This window comes from Triticum urartu, chromosome 5 (assembly GCF_003073215.2).
Source record: "Triticum urartu cultivar G1812 chromosome 5, Tu2.1, whole genome shotgun sequence".
In the NCBI taxonomy this organism is placed as follows: Eukaryota; Viridiplantae; Streptophyta; class Magnoliopsida; order Poales; family Poaceae; genus Triticum; species Triticum urartu.
The window spans coordinates 287,815,774-287,831,669 of NC_053026.1; positions in this window are offsets into that span (position 1 = coordinate 287,815,774).

Consider the following 15,896-nt stretch of genomic DNA (forward strand, 5'->3'; position numbering starts at 1 on the left):
GAACACTTCCGATATCCAAATATAGGCTTCCAATATATCAATATTTATGTCTCGACCATTTCGAGACTCCTCGTCATGTCCGTGATCACATCCGGGACTCCGAACAACCTTCGGTACATCAAAATGCATAAACTCATAATAACTATCATCGTAACGTTAAGCGTGCGGACCCTATGGTTCGAGAACAATGTAGACATGACCGAGACACGTCTCCGGTCAATAACCAATAGCGGGACCTGGATGCCCATATTGGCTCCTACATATTCTACGAAGATCTTTATCGGTCAGACCGCATAACAACATACGTTGTTCCCTTTGTCATCGGTATGTTACTTGCCCGAGATTCGATCGTCGGTATCCAATACCTAGTTCAATCTCGTTACCGGCAAGTCTCTTTACTCGTTCCGTAATACATCATCTCACAACTAACATCTTAGTTACAATGCTTGCAAGGCTTATGTGATGTGCACCGAGAGGGCCCAGAGATACCTCTACGACAATCGGAGTGACAAATCCTAATCTCGAAATACGCCAACCCAACATCTACCTTTGGAGACACCTGTAATGCTCCTTTATAATCACCCAGTTACGTTGTGACGTTTGGTAGCACCCAAAGTGTTCCTCCGGTAAACGGGAGTTGCATAATCTCATAGTTATAGGAACATGTATAAGTCATGAAGAAAGCAATAGCAACATACTAAACGATCGGGTGCTAAGCTAATGGAATGGGTCATGTCAATCAGATCATTCAACTAATGATGTGATCCCGTTAATCAAATGACAACTCTTTGTCCATGGTTAGGAAACATAACCATCTTTGATTAACGAGCTAGTCAATTAGAGGCATACTAGTGACACTCTGTTTGTCTATGTATTCACACATGTATTATGTTTCCGGTTAATACAATTCTAGCATGAATAATAAACATTTATCATGATATAAGGAAATAAATAATAACTTTATTATTGCCTCTAGGGCATATTTCCTTCAACCAGCCCACCGGTCATGGTGGCTCCGCGCCCTCAAGAGCCCCTGGTGCTTTACCTCGCCGCCACTCCCTACTCCGCCAGCGCAGCCCTGGTGGCAGTCAGAGAGGAGCCTCGAATCAAAACCGCGGCAGTAGCCTAGGTCAAGGCGGAACTGGTACGAGGAAGGCCCACAGAAGCCGCCACGGAGGCTGATGAGGACCAGCCGCCGCAGAGGGGCGCACCAGAGGCAGAAGAGGCCCCTCTCCCAGATGGCCAGTCTCAGGAGGCCTCATTGTCTCGAGAGGCGCCATGGTCTCCAAAGGGAGCCGCCAGCACTGACGCACTCCACCTCGTTGAGCACCCAGTGTACTTCGTCAGCACAGTGTTGCGGGATGCAAGGGCGCGGTACACTATGCCCCAAAAACTCCTCCTCGCGCTACTGGTGGCCTCGCGCAAGCTGCGGCACTATTTTCAGGGTCACCCCATCAAGGTTATCTCGTCATACCCCCTGAGAGAGCGTGCTCAGGAGCCCCAATTCAGCTGGGAGAGTCGCTGAGTGGAACATAGAGCTGCAAGCGTTTCAGCTCGAATTCAGCACGACCAGAGTCATCAAGGGAGCAGCGTTGGCGGATTTTGTGGCAGAATGGACGGAGGCGCCAGGCCTCAAGGCCGACGAGGATCGGTCCCTGTTCCCGGGAAGGGAGGCGCCAGAAGGCTGGGTCATGTACTTCGATGGGGCGTTCTCCAGACACGGCGCAGGGGCTGGGGCGGTGCTTATATCGCCCACCCAGGACAAACTCTATTACGCCGTGCAGCTTTGTTTCCAGCAAGGCGAAAAGGTTTCCAACAACATAGCGGAGTATGAAGGTTTAATAGCGGGCTTGAAGGCCGCAGCTGCCCTGGGGGTGAAACGCCTCACCATCAAGGGCGATTCGCAGCTCCTTGTCAATTTCTCCAACAAGGTGTACGGGCCGAAGGATGAGCACATGGAGGCCTACCTTGCAGAGGTCCGCAGGATGGAGAAGCAGTTCTGGGGTTTGGAGTTGCAGCATGTGCCCCGTGGCACCAATCAAGAGGCCGATGACATCGCCAAACGCGCGTCCAGGCGGTTACCTCAGGAGCCCGGCGTTTTCGAGGAATGGCTCTTCAAGCCTTCAGCCTTGCCGTCACTATCAAACACGGCTCAGCCCCGGGAGGAGCTCCCCCAGCCACCTGCCTCCGGAGCTCCGGCCTGTGGCCCGGCCTCAGGAACACGCCTGCTCCTGATGATGGAACCTCAGGAGGGATGCTGGATCACGGAGCTCCGGAGCTACTTGACGCAAGGGACCCTACCGGAGAAGGAGGAGGAAGCAGAGCGAGTGGCACGCCAGGCCACGGCATACTGCATCAGAGATGAAGAGCTCTACCGGAAGCGACCAAACGATGTGTCCCTACGCTGCATCTCCAAGGAGCAAGGGAAGGAACTACTGGAGGATATACACGGCGGGGACTGCGGACATCATTCATCGTCACGGACCCTCATCGGCAAGGCGTTCCGCAGTGGGTTTTATTGGCCCACCGCGCTCAATGACGCCGTTGAACTAGTGAAAGCTTGTGAGGCCTGCCAGTTCCACGCCAAGCAGATCCATCAGACGGCAGGGGGCTTGCAGACTATCCCCCTTTCGTGGCCATTCGCAGTCTGGGGGCTCGACATCTTGGGTCCGTTTCCTCGGGCGCCAGGGGGCTACCGCTACCTTTACGTTGCTGTAGACAAGTTCACCAAGTGGGCTGAAGTGGAGGCTGTCCGCACCATTCCCGCGGGTTCCGCGGTCAAGTTCATCAAGGGCATCATGAGCCGGTTCGGGGTGCCAAATCGCATCATCACGGACAACGGTTCGCAGTTCACCAGTAACCTCTTCAAAACATATTGTGCTAACCTTGGAACGCAGATATGCTACGCTTCGGTGGCGCACCCCCGAAGCAACGGCCAGGCCGAGCGAGCCAATGCGGAGGTCCTGAGGGGCCTCAAGACCAGGACGTTCAAGAAGAAGCTGGAGGCCTGCGGCAGAGGTTGGTACGACAAGCTTCAGTTCGTGTTGTGGTCCATCCACACAACCGCGACCAAGCCGACTGGGGAGACCCCGTTCTTCCTGGTCTACGGAGCCGAAGCGGTCCTCCCTCACGAGGTCAGACGTCACTCCGCGCGGGTCCTGGCGTTCAACGAGGCGCAACAGGACGCCATGCGGGGGATGGACCTCGTGCTGGGGGAGGAACGTCGCCGAGAAGCCGCGCTACGAGCGGCGAGGTACCAACAAGCGCTGCGGCGATATCACTGCCGCAACATCCGCCCCAGGACACTCGAGGTAGGAGGCCTCGTGCTCAGGCGGGTCCTCTCCAGGGAGGGGCTGCACAAGCTCTCTCCCATGTGGGAGGGCCCGTTCAAGGTTGTCCATGTTTCCAGGCCCGGCTCGGCGCGCTTGGAGACTCAGGAGGGAGAGCCGGTCCAGAATGCATGGAACATCCAGCACCTCCGGAGGTTCTACCCCTAAGAAGGCCCGGAGCCTGTGAAGGAAGGCGAATGCCTGTGAAGCTATCGTGTTTTGGAAAAGGCCCGGAGCCTGTGAAGCAAGGGAATGCCTGTGAAGCTATCGCGTTTTGGAAAAGGCCCGGAGCCTGTGAAGCAAGGCAAATGCCTGTGAAGCTATCGCGTTTTGGAAAAGGCCCGGAGCCTGTGAAGCAAGGCGAATGCCTGTGAAGCTACCGCGTTTTGGAAAAGGCCTGGAGCCTATGAAGCAAGGCGAATGCCTGTGAAGCTATCGCGCTTTGGAAAAGGCCCGGAGCCTGTGAAGCAAGGCGAATGCCTGTGAAGCTATCGCGCTTTGGAAAAGGCCCGGAGCCTGTGAAGCAAGGCGAATGCCTGTGAAGCTATCGCGTTTCGGAAAAGGCCCGGAGCCTGTGAAGCAAGGCGAACGCCTGTGAAGCTCGCCGCCCGTGACACTCTCACGTAATAATGAGTTGGGGCTGTACACGCCCCGGAGTCTCAGGAGCGTCGGCCTCAGGCCCTGGGGCTCCCTCCCACGCCTAGTGGCAGCACTTAGCTCCGCGCTGGTGAGAAGACGTCGAAGACTAGACTAGGTGCCGGACGTGGCTTTTCATTTGCTTTCCGCAGTTGACTTGTTCTTCTTCATTTGAAGTTTTATTGAAGTTGTTGCCGTCTTTGGCTCGCGGTTCTTCGGCTTTTGACGCTCCTGCCTCGATTTCTCTTGTGCAAGGCCTCGCGAGGGGGAGAGCCGAGCGCCCTCGCGAGTGTTCCTATCCTAGTCACTCAAAGGGTTCGCGACCTGGGCCCCTTGCAGGAGCACCCCTCCAGTCCATGCCCCTCGGGCACCGCGACACAAACACAGGGCCTGGGTCGGTCGCCCCCATGGCTGGGGCCGGGAACCATCCATGCGCGGGCACATAGTCGGAAGGTACGATGAAGAAAGCAAAATGATAATTAACAGCAATAACCCATACACGTCCCCGCGGGGCACCACACTACTGTCCTTCTTTATGCAAGAAAAGGGAAGAGGAAAAAACAAATCTAGTGCGGCTCGCCTCGCACCGGCCCGCAGGGAAGCCCGAGCTGCCTCCGGAGCTCAGGCGGACTCCCTCTCGCGCTTCACCAGGGCGCGACGGTGGGCGGACGCGCCACCACCCCCCAAGCAGATACGACGGCGTGGGGGCTGGCTGCGGCCACCACTAGGAGAGTCGCCGCCTGAAGAAGAACCGGAGAAGCTTGAGGAACCCTGAGCGCCGCCAGCCCCGCGAGCGTCGTCCTCTCCATCATCGCCGAAGCCGGGTTCCCAGCCGCGGTCGTCGCCCTCGGGGCAACACCCTGCGCGGCGACCATCTTCCCCAAACACCCTCACGTAGAGGGTGGCATCCCCGTCGAACCTGAAGTGTAGGGTGCACCGACGGCCAGGCCACGCGCGCGGGCAAACGTCTACCAACCGTGGGCCAGGGCCAGGCTCCCGACTGCGGAGACCTCCAGTGAAACCCATGAGGCCCGGCTGCAGTAGCCGTCGGCCTGAAGCCAGAGGCCGCCCGGGGCGCCGGCCGGGAGCTCGCCGAGGAGGAAGCAAGGAAGTGGGAGCCGGGTGCTAGTCGGCTCCCCCGACCACATGATGAACTCCGGCAGCACCTCTGCAGCGCGAAAGCGCGGCATAGGGGGACGCGTAGCCGGAGCGCACCCCCTGGCCGCAGCAATCCGTCTGCCACCGCGCTGGAAAGCGTCTCCGCGGCCGCGGGGAGCTGCCGTGGTGGCCACAGGATGTTTGCGGGGGCGCCCTCGGCCGCGCTTGGGCAGGGGAGAGGCATGCTCTTCCTGGCAAGCCTTCCCCTTCTCCGCGGCTGAGAACCTCCTCGACGGGGCCATGAAGAAGAAGGAGAAGCAAGGGAAGATGAACCGGAAGGGCGCACGCCGTCCCGTACTTATAGCCGGCGGAGGCCAACCGCCGACCTCCACGATCGCAGGTAATCATGACCCGTTTTGCATGCAGGGACTTGTCCAGTTAGTGCAGTTGCCGAGGCACCATGGGGAAGTGGAGACGCCCACGTCCAATCAACCGCCACACGGCGCCCAATGCCGCAGGCTGTTAGGGCCCGCAGCGCTTCGCTCTTGCCCTTCCGCCTCCCTGCACGGCCAAGTCCGGGTGCGCCTTGGGCCCGAGGGCTATTGTCGGCGTTCTGGGAACGGGGGTCCCCAGACTTGCCTGCCTGCGGCCTGCGGCGTGGCTCAAAGGGGGGCCCAGCACGGCCCATCTTCACCAACACAAACCCATGACCCTCGCGAGGGGCCAATCCTCGCGGGGCGGACGACGCAAAGCTTCCTCAGGCACGGCCTCGTCAGGCTAGCTCACGAGGAGGCGGAGAGATCAAGGCGGGGTACCTCACGAGGTGCCCATGACGCAAGCCATGACAACTCAGGACGCCAGGCGGGTGCCAGCCCGCGCAGCGTCCTCCTTTCCTCTTTGGTGCAAAGGGGGCAAGTGCAGCCGCGGAGTACCGAGGCATCAGGCAAAGTTTGCCATTTCGGTGCAACGAGACCAAGACCAGGAGGACTACGAGACGGATGTCACCGTGGAGCTCAAGACGGCGTCATCACCAGAGCTTTGCGCAGGCGAAGACTACTTTTGTCAGGATAGCTGATACTTGTTGTCCCCCTTCAAATTAGCCCGCCATTGTTGGCTCCCTTCCCGCTCAATACTTGGGAAGAGGACCAGGGCCTCTATAAATAGGACTAGCCACCCACACAGCAAGGGGGTCGGTCGGAGGAGAGCAGAGAGAGAGAGAGAGAGAGAGAGGTGGTTGAACTCCTCCCAGCAGTTCATCGCCTCAGCCAAGAACAGACCCTCGCGAGGCTGTTCTTCCCTGTATTGTTCATCATCATCAGCCCAAGAGGCAATCCACCACACCACACACTGGAGTAGGGTATTACACCACAACGGTGGCCCGAACCAGTATAAACCCTGTGTCTCTTGTGTTGTTCTTTCCTTAGTTTAGATCCTAGCATGGCGGAGGGGTGCAGGTAGGTAGGAGGCGAAATCTCTGCGCGCACCCCAGTGTTCGAACCTCAAGGGTCTGCCGGAACCCGAAATCCGACAAAACATTGCCTATGTTTGTGCTTTGATGCTCTCTTTTTTACTGGCTGTTGGCCGTTCATATATTGCGAAATCTTTGCTCCATGTTGTGAAGCTGGATATTTGGTAGAACTCGTGTGCAAATGTTATGTGTAATGTAAAGGGATCATTTTTGAACTTGCAACTTAGGTAGCTCACTTTACTGACAGGGATTTGAATCTTCTTTGATCATCTTCATCGACAGGGTTATTCTTGAAATAACCCAAAAAATGTAAAACCCTATATCCTGTAGTTGATGTGCTAAATAAATTAGAGGAGTCGTTGTATGGACAAAGAATTCTTTAGGACTGGCAAAAATCATTAAAATTATACAAAAGCTCAGCTAAGGTTCACTGCAACATGTCTGGAACTAGAAAAACATAAATTTTAGGAGACGATGCGAACTTGCTAGGGCAATAAAGTTAATTGTAATAAGCTATGTTAGCCCCTCTGTGAAGTCTGTGACAAAGGAGGCGCATTAACAGGTTTCACCGGCTGAAGGTTTACAAAATTGAACTTCCAAAACATCACTAACCTGGCTTTTGCTGAAGGGTATGTTCATCCGACGATGAAGCCAGTGTTGAACACCAATTCTGATGGCAAACTATGGATCTTTTGCCGCTGGATAATCTCTTCACATAGCTTCCAGGGCTCCCATCCTTGACAACAATGTTGTCTCGTATCTGAGGATGGAGGCCGGAGCCCCTGGTGTCGAGTGTGAAGAAGAAAATAAGGGACTACAGTTGTTGGTGGAGTCACGTGGAGCCTCAGAGTAGCTGTGGCACTCATGGTATAATCTCGAGTCCAATATATATGGAAGTTTGACTCATGGATGAATTCAAGGTGGCAAAGAATATTCGTCAAGATGGAGTTTGTTGGAGTTGTGTCAAATATTGTGTACAAGGTAGGTTACAGCTGAAATTGGAGTAGTACTTTTGTGTAGGCAGGGTATTGTGTCATGTCCTAATCGGACAATTGTATTCATGGTCTCCTATATAATGTGAGGCTCAAACGGCGTAACCTATGCTAACATAATAGCACATGCACACAGCGCCTAAGTGATCGGTGTGCGACATTGCAGTGTCATGGGAGGAGCGTTAGTAGGCATGCCCCGGGGATTAGCATATGATCGTTGAACCTTGTTAGCCCGGGGATTGCTTGTTTCTTGGTGGATTGATCGTGTACCTTGAATTATTTTAACAAGATGGGAACCGGCTCCGTTCCATATGAATACGCAAGGTGGATGATCATTGTTGATTCTGGAACTGATGACATCCTTTTAGCCCGGGTGTTCGATGCTTTTAGCAGGCAATGGCAACAACAGTGTGAGCCAAGGGGTTTACGGGTGAGACTAGTGGTAATCCGTTTGGATTCCGCTGTAGCCAGCCCTGCCAATCACGGGCGTGCCAAAAATTTGGGGGAGCAATCGGCCGCTAGCTTCTCGCCAAATAGTTGGCGTGGAATTGAACAAGGAGGGAGCTAGCCTGGGCACGCCAAAGAATCGGCGTCCATCCAAACACATAGCTACCGCAGGGCGGCTCGGCGATCTAAACCAAAGAGTACATATCTGATGGAAACCATATATTCAGTGGAAGCATGGAAACTTGATCCCGTGCCGTTGGATAAGGAGTGTACGTTGTGAGATGAAAAGATGGAGGAATCTCAAAAGAACCCCCGTAATCTTCCTATACCTCGGTACAACATCCCTGATGGAAGATGAGCCATCCCGTGCCTTTCCCCTTGGAGCTACCCTGATTCAATTTTTCCCCATCAACAACTAGGGTTAGGAGATGACACCGGCGGCCGGCGGCCGCAGCTAATTCCCTCTCTCCTCTCCGGCGGCTGGCCCACCGCACCAACCCAGCACAACGCCCTTGTTCCATGCAGGGCCAGCGACTGACGCGACTAATTCTTCCTCGGACTTCTCTCCTCTCCGGCAGCTGGCCCAGCGAGCCAATCGTCCTCTGGGCATTCCCCATCGGATTGGTACTGGATCTAGGTCTGAAGGTATGGACCTTTCTATTACATTGTTCATCTTCTGTGTTATGTTTTGCCACGTTCTTCTTATCGTAGCTCAACTAGTGTTTTTATCTGTCGGTTGGGCTAGGTTTGCAAAGCAAAAGAGATGACAAGGTCGTGGGTTCTGGTTGTCTCCTCCAAGATTAGCACTTCTAGTTGGGATAGGTATGCAAAGCAAAGCAAATAGAGTAGGGGAGGGAATGAGGTAGTAGTATCTTGGCTGGAACTGCTGATTGCCCCTAACTCTACTATCCAGATTTTGGTCTTCAAGAAGTTGGTAAAGACTAATGCATTGCGTAAGTAAGTTTTATATTAATGCAGCAACATGGAGACCCCATCATGCTAATTTGACAATATTGTTTACCATATTGGTGGTTCTAGGCATATTTGTTACTGTATAGTTGTTAAATGAAGGAAACTATCAGGCTTAGTTTGGCAGCACAATTTTTACAAAACTGTGGTAATCCAAAACCGCAGTATTCCAATGCCTAGGCAAGAAATACTAAATGTTCTTGAAATTGTAGTTTTCCTCAGTTTTACCAAAAATATCGAGGTGTTTGGATGTTGTTTTACCATGGTTTTGACCGGCACAACTGGCATGAAATTGCTTAATTAATCTAACCTGGAGGTACATGATTGATCAAGGTTCACCAATCAACTAGATCAAAAGTAATTGTGACGACAGCTGGAAGAAAATGGATCCGAGAGCACAACTTAAGCAACCCAAAATGGCTAATAAGCAAGAGATATATTACAACTAATTTACCATATAACAGAATGAGGAGAAATCAAAGGTAGAGATCACATCTATTCTTATCTGGTCATGGATAGGGACATAAACAATTTCGTCTCATTTGGTTTAGAAAAAATGGGCCGGGACCTCTTTTCTAGACACACAAAAAAACCCCACGGTTTTGAGAATACTACAGGTTCTAAAACTTCAGCCTTACTTCTTGTAGACTTGTGTGTAGTATGATGGGCATAAGAAAGGAGTTGAAACTGGTTGAGCATAGAAAAATTGTAGAAATGATTTTAGCTGTCAGTTTTAATTTATATTGCAATTGATCGGTGAAGTGAGCTGAGATTAGGTACTTCTAACACTTGAATGTTCTTTCTAGCAGTTTATTTTATTCTATGTTATTCTGGAAGGCACATATTGGCTGGCTCCTATGAGAGTGTGCTTTCGACTTACAAACTGTATTTCTTCTATTTGTGGAGTAATTATGGAATGCCACAGTGAAGTGAGCAAGGCACCACCTTTGGCTATTTGCAACTCCCAGTCTGATGCAGAATAAGCCATCCACACTAGACCAAGCCCGGAAATTGTATTTGCCACACAACAAAAATTGTATAGCGCACCTTTCTGTGTAAGTACTTGTCTAACTAATATGTGCATGCTTATAATTTCTTGTATTCCAGCATGTTAAACCGTTGTGCTTTTCATCCACATTTCATGGCTCATCTTGTACTCCGGAGTGTGATGATGACATCAGGCCGGCCATAGGGATGACTTTTACAGATTTGAACGCAGCCAAGGATTTCTATGAAGCTTATGCACATCATGAGGTAGAATAAAAGGACTAAAGGGATATAAGGATAAGGCTGGAAAGCGAAGACAGGAAGACAAGAACAAGAACAAGGAAGTGCAGCAAACATGATGGCGGTACATTCCTCTGGACTTAGTTTGAGAATATTTCTAAAATTTTGCTTCCTAATAAATACACATGCACCGATGTATCTATGTTCATATATTAGGATTAAAAATTGATTTCAAAAATTAGGTATAAATTCTTGCAATTTTTCCTACTGCTTGACCAATTAATTTTTTTGTTTCAGATTGCTTGGTGGCCCTACCGACCTCTACAAGTTTTTAGGACTAATAGTATTACATTATTATGTTCTTGGCTAGTGTAATGGAGCTATTAGCTATTGGCGCCGAACTTCTTCAAGTTGTTAGCTAGTGTACTGGAGGTATTATCTGTTGGGGCCGGGCATCTGCAAGTTGTTAGCTAGTGTACTGGAGCTATGTGTTCAATGACTGATGTATAAAGGTGTAGATTTGCCATCACTGTTAATGATGCATCTATTTTGTAACCATGTATTGGAGTGTGGGCATTATTTAAGTGACTGAATCAGATGCATGAGTTTTGCTTTACTTAAATATATTCTAGGAAATTGTTTCAATTGCTGGAAATGTGCTATGTGAGGTGCATGAGTTCTTCAACTGGGCAATGGTTTTGGTTGTGGTTTCGTCATTTATCTGGGCAATGATTTTAGCTAATGTATTTTACTGTTTGTTCTACTTAAATTTACAAGGGAACTGGGTAGTACCCATCGTTCAATTTTTGTCTTCGTTCAGTTTCACGCAATCAACACAAATAGGTGGGGACATGTGCCGAAGCCCCACACGTGATGGGGTGCTAGCTGTAATACTTGTATGCGTCAGGGGTCATGTGCAGAACAACATTGCTGGGGTGGGCGTTTTTCTGCAAAAATGCATGTAGCAGTTATGGATGGATCTAGTCCATACATACAAGATCCAACAGCCTATGGTAAAGTTTCCAACCTTTCACTGAAGATGTGGTTTTCACCTGATATTGTCTCCTAAACCAAACAGGCCCTCTTGACTTGCTTCAGGCCTACCAGTGGTAATTGGGTGGAGTAGAGCGACCGTCCAATGGTGGAGATGAAGTTTACAGGGACTACCCTGAAGCAGCCACCGGAGATTGAGAACGTGTTCCATGGACAGTCGTAGTCAACTGCTGAAGTTTGCTTAGCATTTAAGCCGGATGTTGTTGGTGTGAGAAATGTCCAGATTCTGGGGCACAAAGCAACAAGATCATTTAAGGTTGTGTATCATCTCCAGGCCATGTATTTTGGCTTTCAACCTGGTGAATGTTGATGGGAGAGACTAATAGAGTTGTGTGTTTCAATAACTACCCATTTTAGAGTTGTGCGTTTCTCCAATTTGGACGCGTGATGTTTGATAAACTAACATGGATGTCTGAAAATACTATGTTGTTAATACCTTATCTGATATTTTTACTTGAAGAGTATGTAAACATGGAGCTCATTTAAAAAAACACAGAGCTCATATTCCTATTTGTAAAGCACTTAATCAGACTTTTATTCCGGTGATGCACTAAATATATGTAGTGTGCACCAAATATGTTCCAAAATACTTGAGTCAAACTTCTTTAAGTTTGACAATGTATATAAATAATCTCTTGACTTAATCTAATGGTGTCACAGTCTCTCTCAAACTAATTTGGTTAATCTAATGAAACTAATTTGGTGTTGTAGATGTTGGTATTTTTTCAATATATTTGGTCAAACTTAAAGATGTTTGACTTATAAAAAATCTAAAACTTCAAGTACTTTGAAACTGAGGGAGTATAGTTTTTTTCCTTATATATACATAACAGCCCCAGCGAGGTATTTATTTCTGAAGATACTCACATCGTTAGCTTGTGCTTGAAAACTATCAATAATGCATGATTAGGATTATTACGGAATGCAACCGATGATCATAGATGATGTACTGAATACGTTTCTCTTTGCCTGTCGCCGAGTTGCACCCGACAGATTGCATGTCCTGTTAAAATACCCCTATAGTCAATTTTCAGTAACAACAAAAGGACCTTGTAATCTTCTCCCGTGTCCATTCTTGTCTGGAGAAACAAAAGTCAGCATTGTTGGGTACAAAAGAACAAATGGCAAAAGATAAAAGCCAAATTGCAATATCCTATCTTTTGCAAATTCAGAGAAATCTCAAGTATCTCAAAGTGACGTTGTTTCTGCTGTGAAGTGGTAGAAAAATGGAATAAGAGGGCAGTCAAAGCATATACAGAGTTTCCACATGCCATAAAATTACTGGTTTGTTCGAAAGAAAACTAATTTACTGATTACACATGACATTTTCAATGATTGTGCTTATCTATTTTGGATATAATCTTATTTAAATGCATTTCCAATGTGAGAACTTATGTCTATCTTTATTCAAGTATTTATTGCCCCCTTCTTTTACTGTACTTGTTGCCCTCTTTGTCCAATAGGCTACTGGAAACCCGGTAAACATTTTCATGCTATCTGGTGGTGGTTGGTATCACATCTCTTCCCAAACCCCCGCCAATTTTTCATCAATGAGCTCTTAACTGGCTGATTGAGCTCATCTTCAACTCGGTTGCAACAAATGTTATCTAACCAAGTGTCTATAAAAAACCCTCCATTTCTTTAGCAACCACCCCTTCCCCCCATAAAGTATCGAAGAGGTCTCAAATGGAGGGGGGGTGAATAGGAGACTATGGGTTTTTAAGATTCTCTTAACAAACTTTGGGTAGCAGATAAAATAAGTTTTTTAGTTATGCAATCTACGGTGAGACAAGCAAGCTAACAATAAGGTAAGCAAGAGCAACAAGCTAAGAAGCAAGGACGGCACAAAGTAAATGGTGTGGAAAGAATGAACCACAAGTTGGAGAAGAGGATGTATCCCGAAGTTCACACTCTCTAAGAGTGTTAATCTCCATTAAAGGGGTGCGAGTGCCAAGGCCTCCCGAACACAACATATACCTCACCATATTCTCCTTTTGAGCCACCCCTGACGGATGACCCTCAAATTGTTGGGAAACGTAGTAGAAAACATAAACAAAAACGGGCTACGGACCAAGATCCCAAGGTCACCATGAAGATGCATACAAGGTTAGATCTGATCGTTATTAACTTCGAGTTGCAACGGAAGAAGAGTTGGTGTAGCTCGTTCTTCAAGTCCCTCAAACCGTCCCACGAACGCTTCCTCGAACGAAGATCGAAAATACAACCTCTCTATGGATTGCACGCGTACGAGATTGATGGTACAGTAGTGCTTCGTCGTCTAGAGCTAGGCGTCACCGGAGAACTAGGGGAGGGAGGAGCAGCCTCGCGGTGTCTCACAATTTTCCTGGAGAACTAGAGAGAGAAGGGGCGCCCAAAGATTGTAGGAGAACTTATGTCTCAATAGGGGTGCCCCTTGGGTATATATAGGCGGAGGGAAGGGAGGACGACTTGGAGGAGGGGCCTCCCTTCCCTGTGGCGGCAGCCAAGGGGTGGGCCCCACCCCTCCAACCCTAGACGCACCAAGTTGGACTGGTGCCCAAGGATAAAGGGGGGTGCCACCTATATGGGCCTTAAAGCCCATCTGGTTGCCCCCTACTAGGCCTAGCCTATTTTGGGATGCCCAGATGCCTATAATAATTCCAGGGGGCTCCTGTAAATCCAGGAGCCCCTCTACATAATTATTTACCCTCTTGAAACTTTTTCCACCTATCCGGTTTTTCTCTGGATTTATCTGAAACACTTCCAGTTCTCTAACAAAACAATTTGTGTTATCTTCGAAACTTTTTCGGTGATATTCTCTCAAACTCCTAACTCCAATAGTACTCAACAGATCATAAACCCTTAAGCGCCTGACTTGCAGGTTCAGTGAAATAGAGACATGACCGAAACACATTTCGTTGAATGATAAATAGCATAACTGTGGGCATCCATATTGACTCATATACTCACACCAATGATTATCGAGGAACCTAAAGCTACCATATGCTATTCCTTTTGCTTCACGATACTTTACAAAAGCCGAGGTGAGATATATCAGCATCCCGTAAATCAAACACATGATCACTGTGTCGGTCTCCTTGTTATCGGTTTTGTTCTCTTTTCTCATTCTCGTGTTTCGGCATCCCCGTGAGCAAGTCACACTTTATTTGGCTAGGGGATGATTGATGTCGTCAGGCAGAGAGGACCCTAAGAATATCTCGCCATCGCCGGAGGAGCAAATTCCGATCTCGAGCTATCTAGTCCCGCATACGTTTCCGATGAACCTATAAGTTATTGTTATGATCATTGTGTTATGGTTCATGTTATAACAACCCCAAAGTGCATTGTCCGGTATTAAGTGACTCGATACTCTCAATGGTCTAAGGACATATGACAACTTCTCGTGTTATGGACTATTAGACTTGTGACGAAATCATCTCCTAGTATAGCATACAATTTTGGTCAATTCAACATGAGTGTTCGCCTTTAAATAGTGGATAAGCATCCGGGTGCGTCAATGCGCGGGCGCCGGAGTTGGTTTCTCAGCTGACGAGCCTGTTTAATGGCGGCACACGAAGGGATGGGCATTGAACTCCAGTAAACGTCTCTTCAGCATTGAACAGGCATAGACACCGGGGACACGACGCGGGCGGTGCCCTTGGCCGACGAGCCACTTCAATGCCGGTGTCGATGAGAGGTCATGTCCACTCTCAGCCGACGTCAATGTGGAGTGGCCGCTCTAGAGCAGTATGAATACGGGCAACTGGCTTCTGGCGGGAAAGCGCGTGGGCGAGGGAGGGTTTTTAGGTGTTGGGCCAGGGTAGTTAGAAGCAGGCATGATAGTGGTTCGAGCGCTTGCAAAGCCCCCCCCTCCAAACCTCAGTTTGTTCTTGGTTTGCGGAAAAAAGTGTGTATGGACCGGTCGGTGGACCGATACAGACCCGCGCTCGATGACAAAACACGTCCCAACCGAACCGTTACGTGTGGTTTGAGGGTCAGTATTGCAGATGCCCTAAAGAGTAAAAGTCCTACCGCTCAAGTGTGTCTGAAATCTCCCTCAGAATTGTGCACCAGGAGTAGCGGTAACCCCCTGCAACATTGTAGGGCATCAAATCCGCCCTCGCAGCCTATAGTGAGGGTCGACTATAGCAAATTCGATGTGCCATCGGGAGATCTATGTGTGATCACCGGTGCTCTGCCATCCTAGATATTGCCATTGCCACAAGTTTGTGAGATTCGTGTATGAGCTGAGATATATATTTTTTGATTTTATGGCAACACATGAGTACCTAGTTGTACTAAATAGGGGAATGGCTATATGCAAGTTGCCTAATTTTTATCATTTGAGTCAGTCGAGCATTTCAGGCCATTGGATAAAGATTCTACGTCTCCTAACCCTTCTTCTTCCCCAGCAGACCACCGCACGGGTCGCCAGACAAACTACCAGCTTTCGCCCCTGCAGCCGGCAGCGATCCCGCGACCGCCTCGCTGCCTCGCCCTCGCCTGAATCGCCAGTCTTCCGCCGCCCCCGGCCATAGCCCCCCCTCCACCCCTCCCCGCGCCCAAGGTTTTCCTCCGGTGAGGTCCCACCACCGCCCCCACCCGTAATCCTAAGATAGATAATGGGGTAGCCCTCCAGCGAGCCCCTTCCTTCTTCGTTTCCTCCGGCGAACTCTCAAGAATCGACTGCCTGGACCC